Here is a 21836-nt window from a genome sequence, read left to right on the forward strand (position 1 = left end):
TATCCTTGTTTCTAGGCTCTCTCAACTATGAAGAAATATATGTGTATATTAACATTAACCTCTCTATATAAAAATATTCATAAGTATTTCCACATGTATCCTCATCTGAACCTATATTAACTTAAAAAATGAGTGTTGCAATGGGCATTGTCATACAGCAGGCCAAGCAACCAGCTGGAAGAAAATGCCAGTTCAAGCTCTGGTTACTCTCCTTCCCATCTAGTAATTGAGTCCCTGCTATCCACATGAGAGACCCAAATGAAGTTCCTTGCTCCTGCTTTGGCTTGGCACAGCCCCTAATACTGTGAGCATTTGGTGAATGAACCAGCAAGCATTTGGGAGAGTGAATCAGCAAAGATAGATAGATAGATAGATAGATAGATAGATAGATAGATAGATAGATATAGAGAGAGAGATGCTGAAGTCTCCAGCTCTATTCTACTGCCAAATGAATTCTAGCCCTCTTTTTTCTGTATCCTTCCAAGTTCAATAGGGAGAAACTAGAGTGCCATTATTCACCTTCCACTTACTTATATCTTCAATTTCAATACACGTGTGTAAAGGTTTCAGAATTGTTAACCTGTGTAGCTATGGGAAACAGACATTAACTACAGTGCACTATTTATGGAAAGCATCTTTCCCTTAATCTTAGAGGTTTTGCTCATTTCTAAACTTTCTTAAGCCAGAGCCCTTTCTCTTCATCCTTTCAAGTGAAGTTGTTTTGACATGTCATACAGTTAGATTCTTCTGTCAAAGCACGCATTCCATTTTAGGAACTCACAAACATCCAAATGATTTTTTTATATTTGCATGCATTAAAGTTCACTCTTTATGCTGCAGAATTTTATGATTTCTGACAAATATATAGTGTTATGTATTCAGCACTTCAGTATCATATGTAATGTTTACACCATCTTTAAAAAGTCCTAATATTTATAATTCAATGCATTAATTTTTTAACTGACACAGTGGAGTCCTACTAATTCAGGAGATTCTGGATAAATACTATTTCATCATGTCTGCCTACACATTGAAAGAGTGAGCAATATTTTTCCTGTTTGCTTAAATTTACTCCTTCAAAATGCTGCAGGAAATTTTGAATAAGGAAATTATGTAGTTTTGTGTCCAAAAAATGTTCACAAATTTGATTTTCTACAATTTGGAATATGTTGTTCCTATAAGCAAACAAGGTCAAACTTATAATTTTCATAAATGTAATTTCACAAATCTCATAAAAACTAAAACTCCTTTTACTTAATGTAATGAACAGGTGATGGTAGCATGCATAATGTAATTTCTACAAATGAAGGTAAATGTAAGTTCATATTTCTGTATTCAAGAAAAATATGAACTAACTCAATAAAGATGAGCAATATTAACCTTAAGGAGTTAATCATCAGAATGAATGAGGGAAAATAGTATAATTAGCACTATATGAAGGTAGTCATTAAGGTGAACCAAGGCACATAATATAGTTTGCAATATAATGTAAACAAAAGCCAAAGTTCCCATAGCAACACAAACTTTTCTCTAATGTACACACACTGTACTTTGTATTATTGGTTAGGGTTTTAAATTTATAATTTCTTGTGCCTTCATATAACAGGGTGTGTCAACCTGTTCTGAGAACAAGATTTGTATACTTTGATTCAGTATTTAGATTTGCAAGTTTCATGATTAATTTTCCATGTAGTTCCTTAAAATTATGCTGGCATTTCAGGTCAAGGTTATGAAATTATTTTGGCCGGCACCACGGCTCAATAGGCTAATCCTCCGCCTGCGGCGCCGGCACACCGGGTTCTAGTCCCAGTCGGGGCGCCAGATTCTGTCCCGGTTGCCCCACTTCCAGGCCAGCTCTCTGCTGTGGCCCAGGAGTGCAGTGGAGGATGGCCCAAGTGCTTGGGCCCTGCACTCCATGGGAGACCAGGAGAAGCACCTGGCTCCTGGCTTCGGATCAGCTCGATGCGCCGGCAGCAGCGTGCTGGCCGGGGCGGCCATTGGAGGGTGAACCAATGGCAAAGGAAGACCTTTCTCTCTGTCTCTCTCTCTCTCACTGTCCACTCTGCCTGTCAAAAAAAAAAAAAAAGAAATTATTTTGGTGTTATTTGTGGCATTGCTTATAAGCATTTTTATTATTTTATCTTAAGCAATATAATGCATGATTTAGGGTACACTTATCCTGTATTATGTACAATTCAATTCTAAAAACTTTGATAATTAAATCTATTGGTTTAAAAATGCTGTCATATAAATATTAGGAAATCAAATAAGCAGCCCTAAGTTATTTCACATATGCAGTAATATAATACGTATAATATTATTTGCTGTACATAGAAAATTATATTGTTATTCTTTCCACAGGAAAATATATTTCTTACACAACACCAGCTCAAACAATCTACACTTTATAGCTACATCTACCTCAGAAAATTAAACAGGTCTTTTTAAACACTTACATTTACAAAACGCTTTATAATCATGTGTATACTAATATTCAAAAGGTATTTGTAAATCTGATACATGGGTGATAACCACAATTACTCATATTTTACATGTAGAGAAAGTGGTGAACACACAGGGTCACAGAACCCAACAAACTGGCAAGACAGAAATTAGTCGGAATACAAACTTTACACTCCTACATTATCTATAGTAGATAGGGAAAACTGAGTGGGGGACTCATATTTTATTTCATATTCATATTTTATTAATATAACTATACTAACAGGAATTTTGGTTCATACCTAGCTACTGAATGCTTAACATACTCTGGAAAATGTTGTTGGTTCTCTGCCTCAAAGAGAAATTGAAGAGACTGGCATTGTGGCAAAGCAGGTAAAGCTGCTACCTGGAAGCTGTTCCACTTCCAATCTAGCTCCCTACTATGACCTGAAAAAGTAGCAGAAGATGGCCCAACTACTTGGGCCCTTGCACCCATGAGGGAGACCTGGAAGAAGCTCCTTGGTCCTGGCTTCAGACCAGCACAGCTCTGGAAGTTGTGGCCATTTGGGGACTGAACCAAGAGATGGAAGATCTCTCTCTCTCTCCCTCTGTCTCTGTAACTGCTTTCCAAATAAACTAATAAATAAGTCTTTTTTAAAAAGAGAGCGGAATCAAACTTTTTAAAATTATTTTTAAATTACATAAGATATGCTTCATTGGAAAATGGAAAGACCTTAAAAGAGGTGTTAGTGTTACAATTATATGCTTCCCCAATGTCAATCCTCTCAAACATTTATCTCTTATAATTACATTATCTTAGAGACAAAAGGATCAATGTTTAAGTGAAGTTTAGTGTGAAGTCTCAAAATTAAGCTATATTGGAATTCAAAATCTCAGTGGTATATAATTGAGCATTTGTTTCATGGGAGATGCTGTTTTCATATCATTTGAATAGGCAGAATAAAAATGCAAAAATTCTATCAACTTTCCAGAAAACATAGGCTTCCATTTTTTCCATTAGGTAAATATGCTTAGTTAAAAAATATATATAAGGATTTATTAAATATGTATTTATACATAATATGTGTATACCTATTAAATATACACATATTTACACAATACATATGCACATAAACATGTATAAATATGTATATGATATCAGAAAATATATATATATAGGTAAGAGTTAAAATGCAACCTCAGCTGAAAGTGAGACTAACTGAACAGTGGTAAGAACAAGTACAGACAGCATTAGTATTTTAGTATTTTCTAGCATCTTGAGAAGTTCTCAATTGTGGTGTGAATATAAATGGTTTCATTCATGTTGCCATGAAAATGAAAATATATGTGTCAGGATGTAAATTTTAAAACGAAGATGTCCGATTTTAGGGGAAAAACCATCCCATTTGAAGACAATGATAAATATTCAAGTTTTCCTTCATGATGGTAATATTTTTTGTCTAAGTCAACATACTTTACCATTTTTAAACTTTTCTCATCATATTTTTGACAGCAGGTTTTCCAATTTTGACAGCTCTTTAAAAGTAATTTTAACAGCCGAGTGATTTCTCTTCTAAGCAAAGTCAGATTATGTGAAATGTCAATGTAAAAACTATACACTTTGACACATAATCATTTTAGTTGAATTTACTTATTAATTTTGCTTGCTATTACTAATAAAACATAAGTGCTTAGCTAATTATATTGCTTTTGAAATGCTTTAAAGGTGTTTAAACCTGTATCCTTTTCACCACAAATTGTCTCTTTTTATCACAATTAGCTGCCCTTCCAAAAATGAAGCGTACAGAGAAACAGCAGTGCTTGTTAGATCTAAGGCAACAGAGAGACTGGTGGCTACCAGTGAAAGCAGGAGCTTGACATCAGCCTAAACCAAGGTGGAGATGTTTATCTGAATTCCCAGGGATCCTTTGCAAAATATATTCATGGCCCTTCTCCACCTGCTCACACAAACCTGTCTCTGCAACACTCATGCCTGAGATACAAATACATTCCCAGAGCTGGAAAGCAAAGCATGTCTTTTTCCCACCCACCATCTTTCACCTGGTTGCAATTTAAATTAAAACTGAAAATCCACATGACTGATAAGTCCAGTTAGTTTCTTTGGTCCTTTATTTCGTGAACTGTTAAAGGAGGTAATGCAACTATCTGATAAATATAAATAAACTGACTATAAATTCAAACATTATCTTCCCTCTATAATATTTGCTCTGGTCTCCTGCTTCCTGATCACTTTGATGATTGAAAGCTTGTTTTTATTTAAAATGACATTTTCATAATCTTAAAGAGAAAGAAACTTTACAGGAAAGTTCATAGTCCACTAGTACTTGTTCAATATAATTTGACCACTAGCCTAAGTAGAACAAAGTGCCCTCTAATGTGTACCAAAACAAATTCTAATAAACCGAGCAAAATTTGGAAGTCAAATTATTTTTATTTGATAAATTCATTTAAAAATATATATTGTCTAGACTTTAAATTGAGTTTCTAAGCTATCCTGTGTTGCAATCATTTTAGAATTACTCCATTTCATTTTGAATGGGTAGATTTGTCCTATAGGAGATAGAAGTATTAGTTGTACTTTGAAGTATTAATAAGAAATCAAAAAACAGCCAAAATAACAAAATCTGAGAATAGGAAGTCCATTTAAGCCATTTGTTCTAATCTAGTACATAACATGGCTAACAATTATGATCCATCTTCTTCCATTTGAATCTTTCTGCTGATTGAGAAGAGATTACCACCGTGTAATGCAACATATTCCATTTTTTTTTCTGTGCAGCTCTTAGTTTTAGAAACTTCTTCCTTATATTACAGAACCACCATTTACCACCAAGCAATTTTCATTTGTTGACCTTAATGATTCCAGCACCAATTATGGAATTCACTTTGTGTGTTGCTTTAAGTCTTTAAGCTTTTCTCGATTCACTCTTCATTCATCCTTTGGCAACTATTACCTTCAACCTTAAAGCTAGTATCTATAATTCTAATGTCTCATCACTCATTTATCTTGAAGGTTGTGTCATTTTCTTTCCCTTCCAAGAAAATTTCAGTGGCTCACATTTTCCAACTGATTAAGTATAAAGTCCTTAATTAGAGTAAAAATTCTTCACAAATGAAACTGATAGCACTTTTTTGTCTCTGGAGAACCACTCTTGGCTTTGTGGGAAGCATTGGAAGACAATTGCAGTATATCCTTGGTCTCAAATACTTTGACTAACAGAGTTTTTTTTAATAATTGTTTATTTTTAATCTGTGTGTATCTGATAAATACAACATTATGTACATAGTAATTCTTCCCACCATGCCCGCCGTCTTACCCATTCTCCTCCCCCTTCCTGCTATCTCTTTTGTTTTATCTGAGAAAAAGATAAAAGAAAAAAGAAAAGAAAGAAACAAAGAAAAAGAAAGAGGAGGAAGGAAGAAAAAAGGGGAAAGAAGGGAGGGAGGGAGGGAGGGAGGGAGGGAGGGAGGGAGGAAGGAAGGAAGAGAAAAAGAGCAAATGGAGTAATAAGCACTTAAGAGAAGTGTTTCTCGTCTTTACAAGGGCTGATCTATGTTGCTGCTTCTCAAAGGTGATTTCACTTTTTTCTCCCCCTTCCTCTTTTCCCTTTCTTCCTCTCCCTTCTTTCCTTTTAGAAATTGAATTGTCTTTTTAAAAAAACCCAAGGATGTTGTTTCTTTTGTGATCTCTTGGACATAACTATAACTTATGAGTCATAGTAATATCCTACTTTTAATATACTAAAAGGAAGTGATTCTTAAGAACAAAATTTACTGTTAAGTTTCACGGTACAACTCTTTGGGGACAGGGGCCCTTGCATGGGAAGTTAGTGCACAGTGACTCTTGTTGTTTATTTAACAAATAACACTCTTATGTATGACATCTGTAATCGCCCAAGGCTCTTGATATGATCTTTCTCAGCTATGGAAAGCTTTTGGATCCACTAGCTCAACAGAGCCATAAGCAAAGTGAAAGTTCTCTCCTTCCCTCAGAGAAAAGCACATCTTTCTTTGGTGGCACCTTCTTTTCCCTGGGGTCTCACCCCTGGGGGTCCTTTGTGTAGGATGTCTTGGCTTTCCATTCCTGATATGCTCCTCCTGGCCTTCCCAGCCTGACCAGAGTGCTGCCTAAAGCAATCATACTTCTGTGAGTCTGCTGTATGGATTGCTTCCTATGTTGGAGCCTTCTATCCTTTTTAACCCTGTTTATTATTGTTTCCATGCACTTAGTCTATTTTATATGATCACTTGTTCACTTGATCCTATCTATATGGTCACTTTAGTACTTAATCCTATCTATTTGGTATTTATAACACTTAAGCTGCTAGTTTTATCAGCCAGCATAAGGGATTTTGGAGTTCTATGGAATTTGTTGAGCTGTACCTTTAGAAGTGAGTCCACAGGGGAGTATGTAGGACTACACTGCTTTGCAGTTATGCCTTTCATGCTTTTTCAAAATTGTAGATTTAGGGTCTTGGAAATTATTTCCACTGTGCCCGCCCTCCCACTCACTCACCCACCTCCCTTCATCTTCCCTTTATTATTCTCACTCTTATTCTTTACTAAGATCTATTTCCAATTAACTTTATACATATATGGTTAACTCTATGTTAAGTATAGTGTTCAATGGTTCATATGAAAGAGAAAAAGATAAAGAAAATACTCTAGAGGAAAAGAAAGGAAAGGATAACCAAAAATATAGAATAAAAAGCTAGTCTGCAGAAGAGCTATTCAGAATCATTGCTTCTCATAGTGTCAACTTCATTTTTACATGTTACTTTTTAGGTACTCTATTAGTTATCAGATTTGAGAGAGAACATATAGAATTTGTCCCTTTGGGATTGGCTTATAAGTATGATCTTTTCCAGAATCATCCATTTTCTTGCAAATGCCTGGACATTGTTTTTGTTGTTGTTGTTGTTGTTATTGTTGTTGTTTTTATTACTGTGTAGTATTCCATGGTGTACCCATCCTATAGTTTTTTTATCCAGTCTTCAGTTGATGGGCATTTGGGTTGATTCCATGTCTTTGCTATTGTGAACTGACCTGTGATAAACTTGGAGGTACAGATAGCTCTTTTATTGTTGATTTCATTTCCGTTGGGTAGATTACCAGGAGCAGGAAGTCTGGGTCATATGGTAGGTCCATGTTCAGACCTCTGAAGTATCTGCACAGTATTCCATAGTGGCTTTACCAGTTTACATTCCCACCAACAGTGGATTAGGGTTCCTTTTCCCCCACATCCTCACCAGCATTTGTTGTTTGTTGATTTCTGTATGACAGCCATTCTAACTGGGATGAGGTGGTACTTCATTATGGCTTTGACCTGCATTTCTCCGATGGCTAACAATCCTGAGCATTTTTTCATGTGTCTGTTGGCCATTTGGATTTCCTCTTTTGAAAAATATTTGTTGAATTCTTTTGCCCATTTCTTAACTGGATTGCTTGTTTTGTTGTTGTTGTTTTTCTTGATCTCTTTATATATTCTGGATATTAATCCCTTATTAGTTGTATAATTTGCAAATATTTTCTCCCATTCTGTTGTTTGTCTCTTAACCTTGCTGATTGTTTCTTTTGTAGTGCTGAAGCTTCTCAATTTAATGTAATCCCATTTGTCTATTTTGGCTTTGATTGCCTGTGCCTCTGGGGTCTTTTCCAGGAACTCTTTGTCTACGTCAATGTCTTATAGAGTTTCCCTAATGTTCTATAATAATTTGATGGTGTCAGGTTGTAGACTTAGGTCCATTTTGAGTGGATTTTGGTGAAAAGTGTCAGGTAAAGGTCTTGTTTCATAATTCATGCTCCAGGAGTTGATATTAGCTCCTTTGTCAAGGATTAGTTGGTTGTAAATATTTGGATTGATTTTGGGTGTTTCTATTCTGTTCCATTGGTCTATCCATCTGCTTTTGTACCAGTACCAGGCTATTTTTATTATAACTGCCCTGTAGCTATGTCTTGAAATCTGGTATTGTGATGCCTCTGGCTTTGTTTTTGTTGTACAAGATTGCTTTAGCTATTTGGGGTCTCTTGTGTTTCCATATGAATTTCAACGTAAATTTTTTCTATATCTGAGAAGAAAATCCTGGGTATTGTGATGGGTATCGTGCTGAATCTGTAAGTTGCTCTTGGTAGTATGGGCATTTAGATGACATTGATTCTTCCAATCCCTGAAGATTTTTCCATTTTTTTTTTGCCTTCTATTTCTTTCTTTAATGTTTCATATTTCTCATTATAGAGATATTAGACATCTTTGGTTAGATTTATTCCAAGGTATTTGATATTTTTGGTGGCTATTGTGAATGGAATTGATCTTAAAAGCTCTTTCTCTCTGTGGCATTGTCTGCATATACAAAGGCTGCTGACTTTTGTGTGTTGATTTTATATTTCCAAACTCTTCTATAAAGAGTTCCAATAGTGGCTCACTAGGCTAATCCTCCGCCTTGCGGCGCCGGCACACCGGTTTCTAGTCCCGGTTGGGGCACTGGATTCTGTCCCAGTTGCCCCTCTTCCAGGCCAGCTCTCTGCTGGGGCCAGGGAGTGCAGTGGAGGATGGCCCAAGTCGTTGGGCACTGCACCCCATGGGAGACCAGGAGAAGCACCTGGCTCCTGCCATCAGATCAGCACGGTGCGCCGGCCACAGCACGCCAGTCGCGGCGGCCATTGGAGGGTGAACCAACGGCAAAAGAAGACCTTTCTCTCTGTCTCTCTCTCTCTCTCACTGTCCACTCTGCCTGTCAAAAAAAAAGAGTTCCAATAATCTGTTAGTGGAGTCTTTTCGATCCCCAATGTATAGCATCATGTCATATGCAAATGTCATATGAATTCCTCCTTCCTGATTCGTATCCCTTTGATTTCTTTTTCTTGTTTAACAGCACTGGCTAAAACTTCCAGGACTATATTGAAAAGCAGTGGTGAGAGGGGGCACCCTTACCTTGTTCCAAATCTCAGCAGGATTGCTTACAGCTTTTCCCCATTCAACAAGACACTGGCTGTAGATTCCTTATATATTACTTTGATTGTGTTGAGAAATGTTCCTTCTATTCTCAATCTACTTAAGGTTTTCATCATAAAGCGGTTTTGCATTTTGTCAAATCCTTTCTCTGTGTCCATTGAGATAGTCATATGGTTTTTATTCGTCAGTTGTTAATTGGATGTGTCACATTGTTTTGCAAATGTTGAACCATCCTTGCATACCAAGAATAAATCCCACTTGGTCTTGGTGGATGATCTTTCTGATGTGTTGTTGCATTCAATTGGCTAGTATTTTGTTGAGGATTTTTGCATTTATGTTCATCAGAGAGATTGGTCTGTAGTTCTATTTCTTTGTTGTAGCTTTTTCAGGTTTAGGAATTAAGGTGATTCTGGCTTCATAGAAAGAATTTGGGAGGGTTCCCTCCCTATTGATTGTTTTGAATAGCTTGAGAAGAACTGGAGTTAGTTCTTCTGTAAATGTTTGTTAGAATTCAGCAGAGAAGCCACTCAGTCCTGGGCTTTTCTTTGTTTGGAGGGTCTTTTATTACTGATTCTATTCAATTTCTGTTTTGGTTATTGGTCTGTTTAGGTTTTCTGTGTCTTCCTGGTTCAATTTAGATAGGTTGTATGTGTCAATAACTCTATCCATTTCTTCTAGGTTTTGCATTTTGTTGGTGTATAGTTCTTTGTAGTAATTTCTGATGATGATTTTTATTTCTGTGGTGTCTGTTATTATATTTCCTGTTTCACCTCTGATTTTATTAGTTTGGGTCTTATCCCTCTTCTTTTGGTTAATTGGGCCAATTGCGTGTCAATTTTTTTTTTTTTTTTCAAAAAACCAGCCCTTCATTTTGCTGATCATTTGTATTGTTTTATCTTGATTTCTTCTCTACTTTCAATTATTTCTTTTCCACTACTAGTTTTGGGTTTGATTTGTTGTTGTTTTTCTAGGTCCTTGAGATGCATTGATAGCTCATTTATTTGGTGCCTTTCCAATTTCTTGATGTAGGGTCCAATTGCTATAAACTTTCCTCTTAACACTGCTTTTGTTGTATCCCGTAAGTTTTTATATGCTATATTGTCATCTTCATTTGCTTCAAGAAAATTTTTGATCCTCTTTTGATTTCTATAATGATGCCCTGTTCCATTCAGGAGCATTTTGTTCAGTCTCCATGTGTTTGCATGTTCTGGGGATTCTTGAGTTGTGTTGATTACCAACTTCACTCCATTGTGGTCAGATAATATTCATGGTATGATTTCTATTTGTTTGAATTTTCTAAGACTTGCTCTGTGGCCTAGCATGTGGTCAATCCTAGAGAAAGTTCCATGCACTGGTGAGAAGAATGAGCAATCTGTGGCTATAGGGTGGAAAACTCTGTAGGGCAATTTTCTGTCTTCACCTTCTTTCATAGTGATGTTCCTGTTTCTGTGTATAGCACATCCTTGTTGAGTATCTTTTGTAGGGCTGAATGGGTAGTTATATTTTCTTCAATTTCTCTTTGTAATGGAAGGTCTTTATTTCACCTTCATTCATAAATGAGAGCTTTGCAGGGCACAGTATTCTGGGCTGACAGTTTTTTTCCTCTTAGGACTTGGAAGGTATCACCATTCTCTCCTTGCCAGTATAGTTTCTAATGAGAAGTCTGCAGTAAGTCTTACTGGGATTCCTTTGAATGTGATTGGCGTTTCTCTCATGCACATTTTAGGATCTTTTCTTTATGTTTTACTACAATATGTCATGATGAAGATCTTTTCTGGTCATGTCTCTTGGGAGTTCTGTGTACTTCCTGTACTTGGATGTTCTTTTCTTTTTCCAGATTGGGGATGTTTTCCTTTATTATTTCATTAAGAAGGTCTTCTAATCCTTTCTCTCTTTCCACTCCTTCAAGAAGTCCTAGGACCTATATATTGGGTCATTTGATAGTATCTTGTAGATCACCAACAGTGTTTTTTAGTTTTCTAATTTCTCCTTTTCTTTGGTCTGACTGTGAAATTTCCAAAAGTTTGTCTTCTAGTACTGATATTCTTTTTTCTGCCTCACCTATTCTGTTGTTAAGGCTTTCCACTATATTTTTTATTTGATCTATTGAATGATTCATTTCTAGCATTTCATTCTGGCTTCTCTTTAATATCTCAATTTCATATGAAAACTTTTCATTTATTTCGTGAATTTGCCTCCAATTGCTTCTAAGTAGTCTGTGTTTTTGTTGTTGTTGTTTTTTTTTGTTTTTTTTTGTTTTTTTTTTTGGACAGGCAGAGTTAGACAGTGAGAGAGAGAGAGACAGAGAGAAAGGTCTTCCTTTTCCATTGGTTCACCCCCCAATGGTTGCTGTGGCCAGTGCACTACGCTGATCCGAAGCCAGGAGCCAGGTGCTTCCTCCTGGCCTCCCATGCAGATGCAGGGCCCAAGGACTTGAGCCATCCTCCACTGCACTCCCGGGCCACAGCAGAGAGCTAGACTGGAAGAGGAGCAACTGGGACAGAATCCGGCGCCTTGACCAGGACTAGAAATTGGGGTGCCGGTGCCTCAAGCAGAGGATTAGCCTATTGAGCTGCAGCTCCAGCCTCTAAGTAGTCTTGAAAATTAATTTTCCGAATTCCATTTGTGGCATATCCTTAATCTCTTCATCTTCCCCTTCTACCATTGAAGTGTTGCAGTATTCCTTTGGGGGACTCGTTGTATCTTCCTTAGTCTTATTTAGTGTTCTTCCTTTGGCTTTTGGCATTTGTGTATTTTTTTTTTGTCTGGTTGCTTTTCTGTGACTACTTTCCTGTGCTCATTGTTTCCTCTGTTATGAGCTGCTCTGGATCTGTGTGTTGCAACCCTACTGGAGTTCAGCTCACTTCTCAGTGATGGTGGAGGTGGGTACTAGCTCTGGTGTGTGGAGCCCCATCTACTGGTGGCTGGCTCACTTTTCAATGGTTGTGGGAGCGGTTAGGAGCTTCTAATAGGCAGGGCTTCCCCTGGCTGCACAGCCTGCCTGGTGAGGGAAGAAATTCTTCTGGATTGTTGTGGCTCTCATTCTTGGGTGGGGGGGTGAAGTGAAGTCAGACCCACAACTGAGTTAGCGAGTTAGGGACAACAGGCCCCTACTTGTGTCCAAAAATGTAAACAAACAGGGCAAGATGGCTTCTCCTGACAGCTGCAAGTCCCTGTGGGGGAAGGTGGTAGGGAGGTGAGTAGGGCTGTTCCCAACATCTCTACCTCTTGTTCCTCAATATTTACCCCCTCCTTCTTTCTCCATGTGAAATTTCAAAAGCATTTCGCCAAGCTCTCCCTCCCGCCGCAATGCAAAGCTCCATAGAGATTCTTGTCTCACCTAGTCCACTGCCAGCCAGTGCCAATTTCCCCTTCTGAGCCTCCACCATTTCCCCTTCACACTCTCTCTCTTGACATGGGCCTGGCTGGCCTCTGCTGTTCTCCTGGGTTTTCTGCTGTGAATTTCCCACAACCCTATCTCAGGCATGTATCTTCTCTCCTCCTTAATTATTAATTTTGCCCAGTGTGTTCTGGATCATCCTGCTGCTATTCCACTGTCTTGATTTGTGGCTAACATAGTTAAACATACTTTGCTCAACTCAATCTAATTTCAACAACCATAAGTACCTCTACCTACCACTCAAATGAAATTTTTCTCATTGGGGTCACCATTGTTATCCAAAGATTTAAATTAACCTGGACCTCATCTCTCTTTACCTCCTCAAGGTCAGGCAAACTAACTTTCTCTTAAAATTCTTCATTGGTCTCAGACACAAGTTCTTTCAGTTTTCCTCAACTACTCTGATTACTTTTCCTCAGCTCCTCATAGGCTCATCTTCCTTTGCATGCTCTACACCTGGTGTTGCTTCCTACAATTCAAGGTTTCATATACTACCTACATACTAAACACTGCCAAATATTCATCTCCTGTTCTTATCTCCCCCCACCTTTTTAAAGACATATATTTAATTTAAAGTCAGAGTTAAGAGAAGGAGAGAAGGAGAGAAGGAGAGAGAGAGAGAGAGAGAGAGAGAGAGAGAGAGAATGAATCTTTCATCTACTGGTTCACTGTCCAGACAGCTTAAACTGCTGGGATTGGGCCAGGTTGAAGCCAGGAGCCAGGAGCTTCTTCCAGGTCTCCCATGTGGATTGCAGGGGCTCAAGTATATAGGCCATCTTCTGCTACTTTTCCCAGGTCTTGAGCAGGGAGCTGGATTGGAAATGGATCAGCTGGGACTTGAATTGGATCCCATAGGGGATGCCAAAGTCACAGGCAGTGGAGTTATCCACATTGCTGGCCCCATTTTCTCCCTTTTGAGTCAAACTGCCTGTTGGGCTTTGACATCTGAATATCATATAAACATCTCAATATCAACATCAGAAAACTGAGTTTAACATCCTTTCCTCACAAATATTTTTCTGACTCTTCCTTCTCTTACTCACTATATGTAGAATCATAAATATCAAGTCAACTTGTAAATTTCTTTTAAATCACTTCCAGCACTCCTATTTCTAGAACTTTAGTTTAGGCACTCATGAAAAAAATGTTTGGTCTAGACTACTACACAAGTTATTTAACCTTTTTTTTCTGATTTAATCCAAAGATCCAAACATGTTCACAATTGCCAGAATTATTTTTTTCTAGCATGCAAAATTGACCTTGTCACTTCAGCTCTAAATACATTAATAGCTCATCATCCTCTCTAAGAAAAGTCCAAACCTTTCAGAATGAGTCTGCTGTTGTTGTTGCCTTTGACTGGTTTTCAAACTTCATCTTTCTGCCAAAAAGCCCTACATTTAAGTGTCTTTGCATGTGCAGGTCCCTGTATCTAGAGCTTCCTTACCTACCTTGTCTACCTCTCTAACTTCTATTCAGATATTAAGATCCCTTTTATGTCAGCTTCTCTAGGTAATACTTCTTGCCTCTAGCAAGTGGAATGAAGTGTGACAAGCAAAAGCTGCAAGTTAAGGATGGCTGAATATAAAATCCCACATGAGCCTCATTATAAAATCTAATATCATATCTTTAATCCAGTCAAGGAAAAGGAGAGAAAAAGGAAAGAAAGTGCCTGCAAGCTGAACATTGCTACTTTAACAAACTACTGACTTTTACCTAAATTTAATTGGCTGAAGTTTTGTCACATGACTACATGTGACACTGAGATTATACAGATTTTGTCAGTTGTCCATCCATCTATAACAAGGTAAGGCTTCTATCAAAAAGGAGGAAGACAGTGACTTTTTGTAGTCAACTATCATTGTCTTTAGCCACAGGTAGTATTTTCATATTATTTTTTAAATGATGAATTTGAGATGTAGAGAACTTATGTAATTTATCTAAAATGACAATTAGTAATTAAAAAGTAAACCCAGACAGTCTAACTCTAGTATCACTACTGAGGATATTCATAATATATTTAGAGACATCTACATATACCAAGGTTCTAGTATCTTCCTCATCTTAACACACAACAATAATGATATATTTATACCCTGATATTATCACATTGCCTACCACAGGATTTTACACACAGAAAATTTTATATACATATTTCTGTACAATAATGACTATGATGATGAAAATGCTAAAGGCTTTTTAAAAAACAACTGATAGCTTCCAACTAAACACAGGCATGTTCTTTGGTCAAATTCAAACCGCAACGTTCATCATCTTTCCAAAGAGTACTATTCTGTTTTCAGTGTAGCCACAGAATTAGGTGTTAAACCATCACCACTAGGTAAATTTAGAATAGTGCCATTCTTCTGAAAAAGAAATGGCATTCCCATTAGCAGTCACTTCATTTTCTCTCCTTTTCCAATCTCTAACAGGCAATAACCTACTAAGTTTCTTTACAAATTTACCTGTTGTAGACAATTCTTATAAGTGAAATCATGCAATTTAGAGTTGTTACTGATTTCTTTAACTTAGTGCAATGTTTTCAAAGTTCATATATGTTGAACATTGAAATAATGATACATAGCATGTAACATTTTATTTGGTTTTGTTGCAAAATATTGCTTTTGATATGCCAAATCTTGTTTATTCATTTATCTGTTGATGGAGATTTGAATTATTCCCACCTTCTGTTAATAACAATGATTCTGGCTTCTGGCTTTGGCCTGGCCAAGACCCAGCCATTGTGACCATCTTGGGAAGTGAACCAGCAGATGAAGGATCTTTCTCTCTCTTTGTCTCTCTGTGTCTTTCTGTAATTATGCCTTTCAAATAAATAAATAAATAAATCTTTTTTTAAAAAAATGATCAGTTGAGGAGATGGTGTCATGATATAGCAGGTAAAGCTGCCACCTGTGATCTTGGCATCTCTGTGGGCACCAGATGGAATCCCAACTGCTCCACTTTGGATCCAGTTCCCTGCTAGTGGCCTACAAAAAGCAGCAGCAGATGACCCAAGTATTTGGGCACCCAAGTGGGAGATGCAGAGGAAGCTTCTGGTGCCTGACTCCCGGCTTCTGGCTTCAGCCTGGGCCAGACCCAGTCATTGTGGCCATTTGGGGAGTGGACCAGCAGATGGAGAATCTTTGTCTGTATCTCCCTCTCTCTGTGACTCTGACTTTCAAATGAATAAATAAATCTTTTTTAAAAAGATAATGCTTCTATCAACTATTATGCGCAAGTTTTTAAGTAAATCTATACTTTATTTCTTTTAGGTATATATGGAGAAACATTTCTGAGTTATATGGTATTTCTATGTTTAATATTTCAAGGAATTGCCAGACATTTACAAAGGGGATTTACTGTAATAGAATCCTACCAGCAATATATGGGAGATTCCATTTCTCCATGTCTTTCTCAATACTTTAAATGTTTATCTTTTTTATTTCAACCATACTTAAAAGTGTAAAGTGATACTTCAGTGTGGTTTTGATTTCCATTTTTCCTAATGACTAATGATGCTGAGCATCTTTTCATTACTTATTGGTCATTTGAATATCTTCTTTGGAGAAACATATATCCAAATCTGTGCATTTTTAATTGAGTTACTTTTTATGGTTGATTTGTAAAAATTATTTATTCCAATTGTGTTCATTATCATTTATGTGATTTAAAAATTATATAAATCAGAATGTTCTTTTAACCTAAAGCTTTAATACACTTATAGTTCCAGACTAGAGCTAGTAGTGAATGTTTGTATGTGCACAAGGTATGGATTTGTGAAGGAAGCTATTATTTGCACATGAGAATAGAGTAACCACAAATCAAGTTCTTGCAATTGCTGATGTGATTAATCTCATTTTATGCAAATAACATGAAGCTGGGGAAGAGGGATTTTGAATGTTCTTCAATTTTTCCACATTCTCTATCTTTTGTGCTCTTTGTCCCTTAGTTTACAAATGTGCAGCAGAGAGTTGAGGCAGAAAAAGTTTGACCATTTCTTCAAATACTATTATAATGACAAAATAAAAGCTTTCTACTAAAACTGACCAATTAAAAGAAATAATAAATTTGACAAATCAGCCTAATGCAAACTGACTCCTCCAAATATCATAAAGTAGTGTAACTTTGTTTTGAAGGATATTCTCGGGCTCTTAGAAGGAAATCAGAATATAGAAAAAAATCAAATATTGTGATGAAAACTACCAAAAATCTAGGACAGAGTAATAAGCTTGCACTGTTATCAGAATACATTTACCAGCTGATGATTTTTGAAACTTCTTGATACTGTTAAAGAGAGTAGGAAGGAATGAGAAATTTGTAAGTGCCTATACACATTCTTATTTTCACTGCATAGAACTGGATTCATTTACAACCATGCATTCAACATTGATTAGGCATAGAAACAAAATGTATCCATAAACTAAGCAGATAGCCCCCTGTTCTATTTCTCAAGAGTCTCCCTTCAACTAAGTACCATCCCTGAAGATGTACCTTGCATTGGACACTCTTACTGATGTTTTTTATATCTTAGGAAGTGAATTAGGCAACATGTATAAAATTGGAATAAGACAAAAGCCCTACTACTGATAAGCTTAAAGTCTGTTTATTAGGAGATTGAAAAATAATTAGACAGGGGCTGGAGTTGTGTAACTGGGACAGCTGCCACCTGCCACATTGGCATCTCATATGGATGCCAGTTTGTGTCTTGCCTGCTCTACTTCCAATCCAATGCTAATGATCTGGGAAAAGCAGCAGAAAATGGCCCAAGTGCTTGAGTCCCTGCCACCCATGTAGGAGACTCTGAAGAAGCTCGAGGCTCCTGGCTCTGCCCAGGCCTTTGCAATCATTTGGGGAGTGAACCAGCAGATGGAAGATTTCTCTGTTTTTCCCTCTCTCTCTATCTGCATCCTTGACTTTCAAATAAATAAATCCTTTAAAAATGTGTTTGAACAATAATTGGACAATTTCACTAAATATATCATGATAGAGATGAGTATTTCACGTAACCCACTCTGTAAAGATGAAAGTGGTTAGGAGAAGACTTAACCAAGAAAGTGTCAATTATGCTGAGACTTTTCAAGGACTAAAGCTGAATATCAAAGAAAAAGTGTACCGCACTAGACCAAGAAAGAAGGAGTGAAAAAATCCATTGGGAGGAATGCATCATCGCACGATCCCTCATTCTTTTTAATTATAATTTTAAATATTCCAGACTTAGTAATGTTAAATTAATGTCACCAACCATAATTAATTTTATAAATAGGTCTTAACTAGCATCCTTTTTCAATTAGGAAGCCTTGGATCTATAAGAAGATTAAATTATACCATGCCTGATATTGGAGCCTTAGAAATGAACTAATACATAGCAGCCTTGATAGGACAGACTAGAAGAACTAGAGAATAAAAATACATTGATTATTATTTCCTCAGTTCATCGGCCATCAGACACTTTTATAAAAAAAAAAAAAACAATTACAAAATAAAATTTAATAAAGCATTTTCTTTTACACAGCCCTCTCTAAAACTTTATCTATTCATTCACACCTATACATTTAACAAATACTTACCAACATACCTTATGCTGTTATAAGCATTGCAGGTTTTTCATTGATTAAATAAGATAAACAAATTTGGAAGTAAAGGGACAGATATAGTGTTACAGGATGAGAGTAAGGGGTATGAAGTCAGAAAGACAAAGGGAAGCACAGTTTACTTGGAATCTTATACCTCTTTGAAAGATTGTCAGCTTCTAGCCTGAGTGAGAACTTACTAGAACTTACTAAAAATAATAAGAGGTTGAACAGGAAAATTAGATTCTTCCGGGTCTCCCAAGTAGGTGCAGGGGCCATCTTCCACTGCTTTCCCTGGCACTTTAGCAGGGAACTTGATCAGAAGTGGAGCAGCCAAGACTCGAACCGACATCCATGTGGGATGCTGGCACTACAGACAGAGGCTTAACCTTCTATGCCACGGTGCTGGTCCCACATGAAGTATCTAAAAAAGGTCATGTAGCAGTTGAGGTTTTAGTGGTACAGCAGGTCAAGCCACCACCTGTGATGCCAACATCCCATATCAGCACATAGAAGAGTCCCAGCTGCTCCACTTCTGATCCACCTTCCTGCTAATGCACCTGGGAAAGCAATGGGAGATGACTCAAGTGTTTGGGCTCCTGCCACACACATGGGTGACCTGAATGGACTTCCTGGCTCCTGGCTACTGGCTGTGGCCTCGTCCAGCTCTGGCCACTGTGGCCATTTGGGGAGTGAACCAGTGGATGAAAGATTCTCTCTCTCTCTTTCTCTCCAGCTCTCTTTCTCTCCCTCCATCCCTCCCTCCTTCCCCCATCTCTGTCTCTCCCTCTCTTTCTGTAATTGCCTTTCAAATAACTATAAATGAATCTTTTTTCAAAAAAGTCAGGCAAAATGTGTATATGAAAGAACTATTGTATAGATTTTAAAAATTTTTTGCACCAAAATAAACAGCTTTTAATTCTATTTTCCATGAATTTTTGAAATACTCTCCTATATGAATATATAAATAATGTTTGTGGACTTGTGTATAGATTTTTATACATATATTTAAAATATTATTATATTAAGTATATACTCAAGTATTATGTCAGAATATCTGTATTAATAGAGGCTTGAGAGGGATGACTTCAATTATTAAGGATAGAAAAAAATGAATTGAAATGAGCATTAAGCCTAGGGATGCTGCAACATTTAGAAGCCAGGAATGGGGTGAGCATTTGATGCTGTGCTTAAGATGCTGCCTGGAATGATGCCTGCACCCCACATTCGAGTGCCTGAGTTTGAGTCCTGGCTGTGCTCTCCATTCCAACTTCCTGCTAATGTGCACCATAGGAGGCAGCAGGTGATGGCTCAAATGTGGGAGATCCAGATTGCTTTCCTGGCTCCTGGCTTTGGCCTGGCTCAGCCCCAATTATCTTAAGCATTTGCAGATTGACCAACCATATGGAAGACCTCTATCAGTCTATTTCACTCTCTTTCTTTAAAATAAAAAAAAAAATTTAAAAAGAAAAAGCCTATGCTTGTGTTTCATGGTTTAAGAAAAAAATAAGATGCTGCTTTTGATTCCTGTATCCCATACCAAAGTGCCTATATTTGAGGACCAGCTCCACTCCCAAATTCAGGATTCTGCTTTGCACACTCAGACAGCAGCAGGTAATGGCTTAACTAGATATGTCCCTGGCCACACATCTTAGATTGTATTCCTGACTATTTCAGCCCCAGCCTGGGATACTTACAGATATTTAGATAATTGAAAAGTGAGCCAAGATATGGGAGTGCCTTCTCTCTTTGTGTCATAAGTAAACAAACATGCATGTTTTTTATAAGAAGGAGGTATTGATCAATTTTGTCAGATGCTAATGAGAAGTCAAAGTAAGGTGATGACTAAGAATTTTCCTTGGGATTTGGCAACATGGAATTCATGTTGAAGCTGAATAAAAACAGTTTCAGTCAAGTACTGGTGTTGAAAATTGATTTGGAATGGATGCAAGTAAGATTAGGAGAATCAAATTGGGAACAGCACATAGTGACATCTTTTTGTCAAGTAATTTTATTGTAAAAGAAATGATTGATAAGGAAAGGTTGTAAAGAGAATCAGCCAGAGAAAAAAGTACAGTAAAAAAAAATGAGACTTTTAGAAATGGAAGCATCAAAAGCATGTTTATTTATTGTGGGAACTGTTCAATATCAAGGGAAATATATGTAGTGCAAGAAAGAGAACAGAAAATTGCTGCAGTCATGTCTTAGAGTAGTGGGAGAGGAATAGAGTCTTCTACACAATAAGCAGAGGGCTACCCTTCCCTAGGATTATGTTAACCAAGGTTCAAATAAAGTAGCACAGTTAAGTTAATATCTGTCAAGAAGGAGTCAGGAACTTATCTTCTACTTGTTTGCTTGGTAAAGTAGAAATCATGGTCAACAATTTAGGGTAAGAATGGGGAAAGAGGAACAGGCATTGCTATTCAGGGGTTAAGTCACTGCTGAGGACCTTCATGTGGCATATTAGAGTTATTCCTTCAATTACCAGCTACTTTGTTTCTGATCCAGCTTCTTGCTAATGTAATCCTGAGGGCAGCAGGTGACAGCTCAGGTGGTTGAGTTCCTGTCAACCACATGGGAGGTCCAGGTTCCGGGCTTTGGCCTGACCCAGCTCTAGCTGTTGTGGGTATCTGGGGAGTGAGTAAGCAACTGGGAGATCTCTCCACCTGCCCTGTCTCCCCCCGACCACCACCACCACTTCTCCACTCCACCTTTCAAATAATTAAAAATAAAGGAACTAAAAAAGAATGGGGAAGGGCCAGTCTTGTGGTATAGCTGATTAAGCCCTCGCCTGCAGGATCAGCATCCCATATGGGTGCTGGTTTGGGTCTCAGTTGCTCCACTTCTAATCTACCTTCATGCTAATGTACCTGGAAAAACAGCAGAGGATGGCCCAAGTGTTTGGACCCCTGCTCCCACTATGGAGATCCTGACAAAGGTCCTGGCTTCTGTCTTTGGACTAGTCCAGCCTGTATGTTGTGGCCATTTGGGGAGTGAACCAACAGATGGAAGACCCATCTCTGTCTCTTTCCTTCTCTCCCTCTCTTTTTCTCTCTCTCTCTAACTATGCCTTTCAAATAAATAAAATAAATCTTTAAAAAAAGAATAGGGAAAGAAATGTTAGAGATTTGGAAAGAGGCATTGTAAAATGGTGTTGTAAAATGATTGTCTAAGTCTTACAATGAATTAGAAAAATGATAGCATGATTGCTAGACAACATAAAGGAGCTGTTGAGATGAGTGAGCCTAAATTAAAGATGAGAACAATATTATTTAATTTTTATCAAACTTCATTCAATTGCAAATAGGCAAATGCAGATTATATTGAGGGTTTAACTGAACAGAAGTTGTGCTTTGAAGGGGGTCACTGTGGCACAGTAGATTAAACCTATGTTTGCATCCAATATCTGAGTGCCTGGGATTGAATACAGTCTCTGCTTGTTATCTGGCTTCTT

Source organism: Oryctolagus cuniculus, chromosome 12 (genome assembly GCF_051225735.1).
Source record: "Oryctolagus cuniculus isolate XC-2025 breed Fujian yellow rabbit chromosome 12, ASM5122573v1, whole genome shotgun sequence".
Taxonomy (NCBI): domain Eukaryota; kingdom Metazoa; phylum Chordata; class Mammalia; order Lagomorpha; family Leporidae; genus Oryctolagus; species Oryctolagus cuniculus.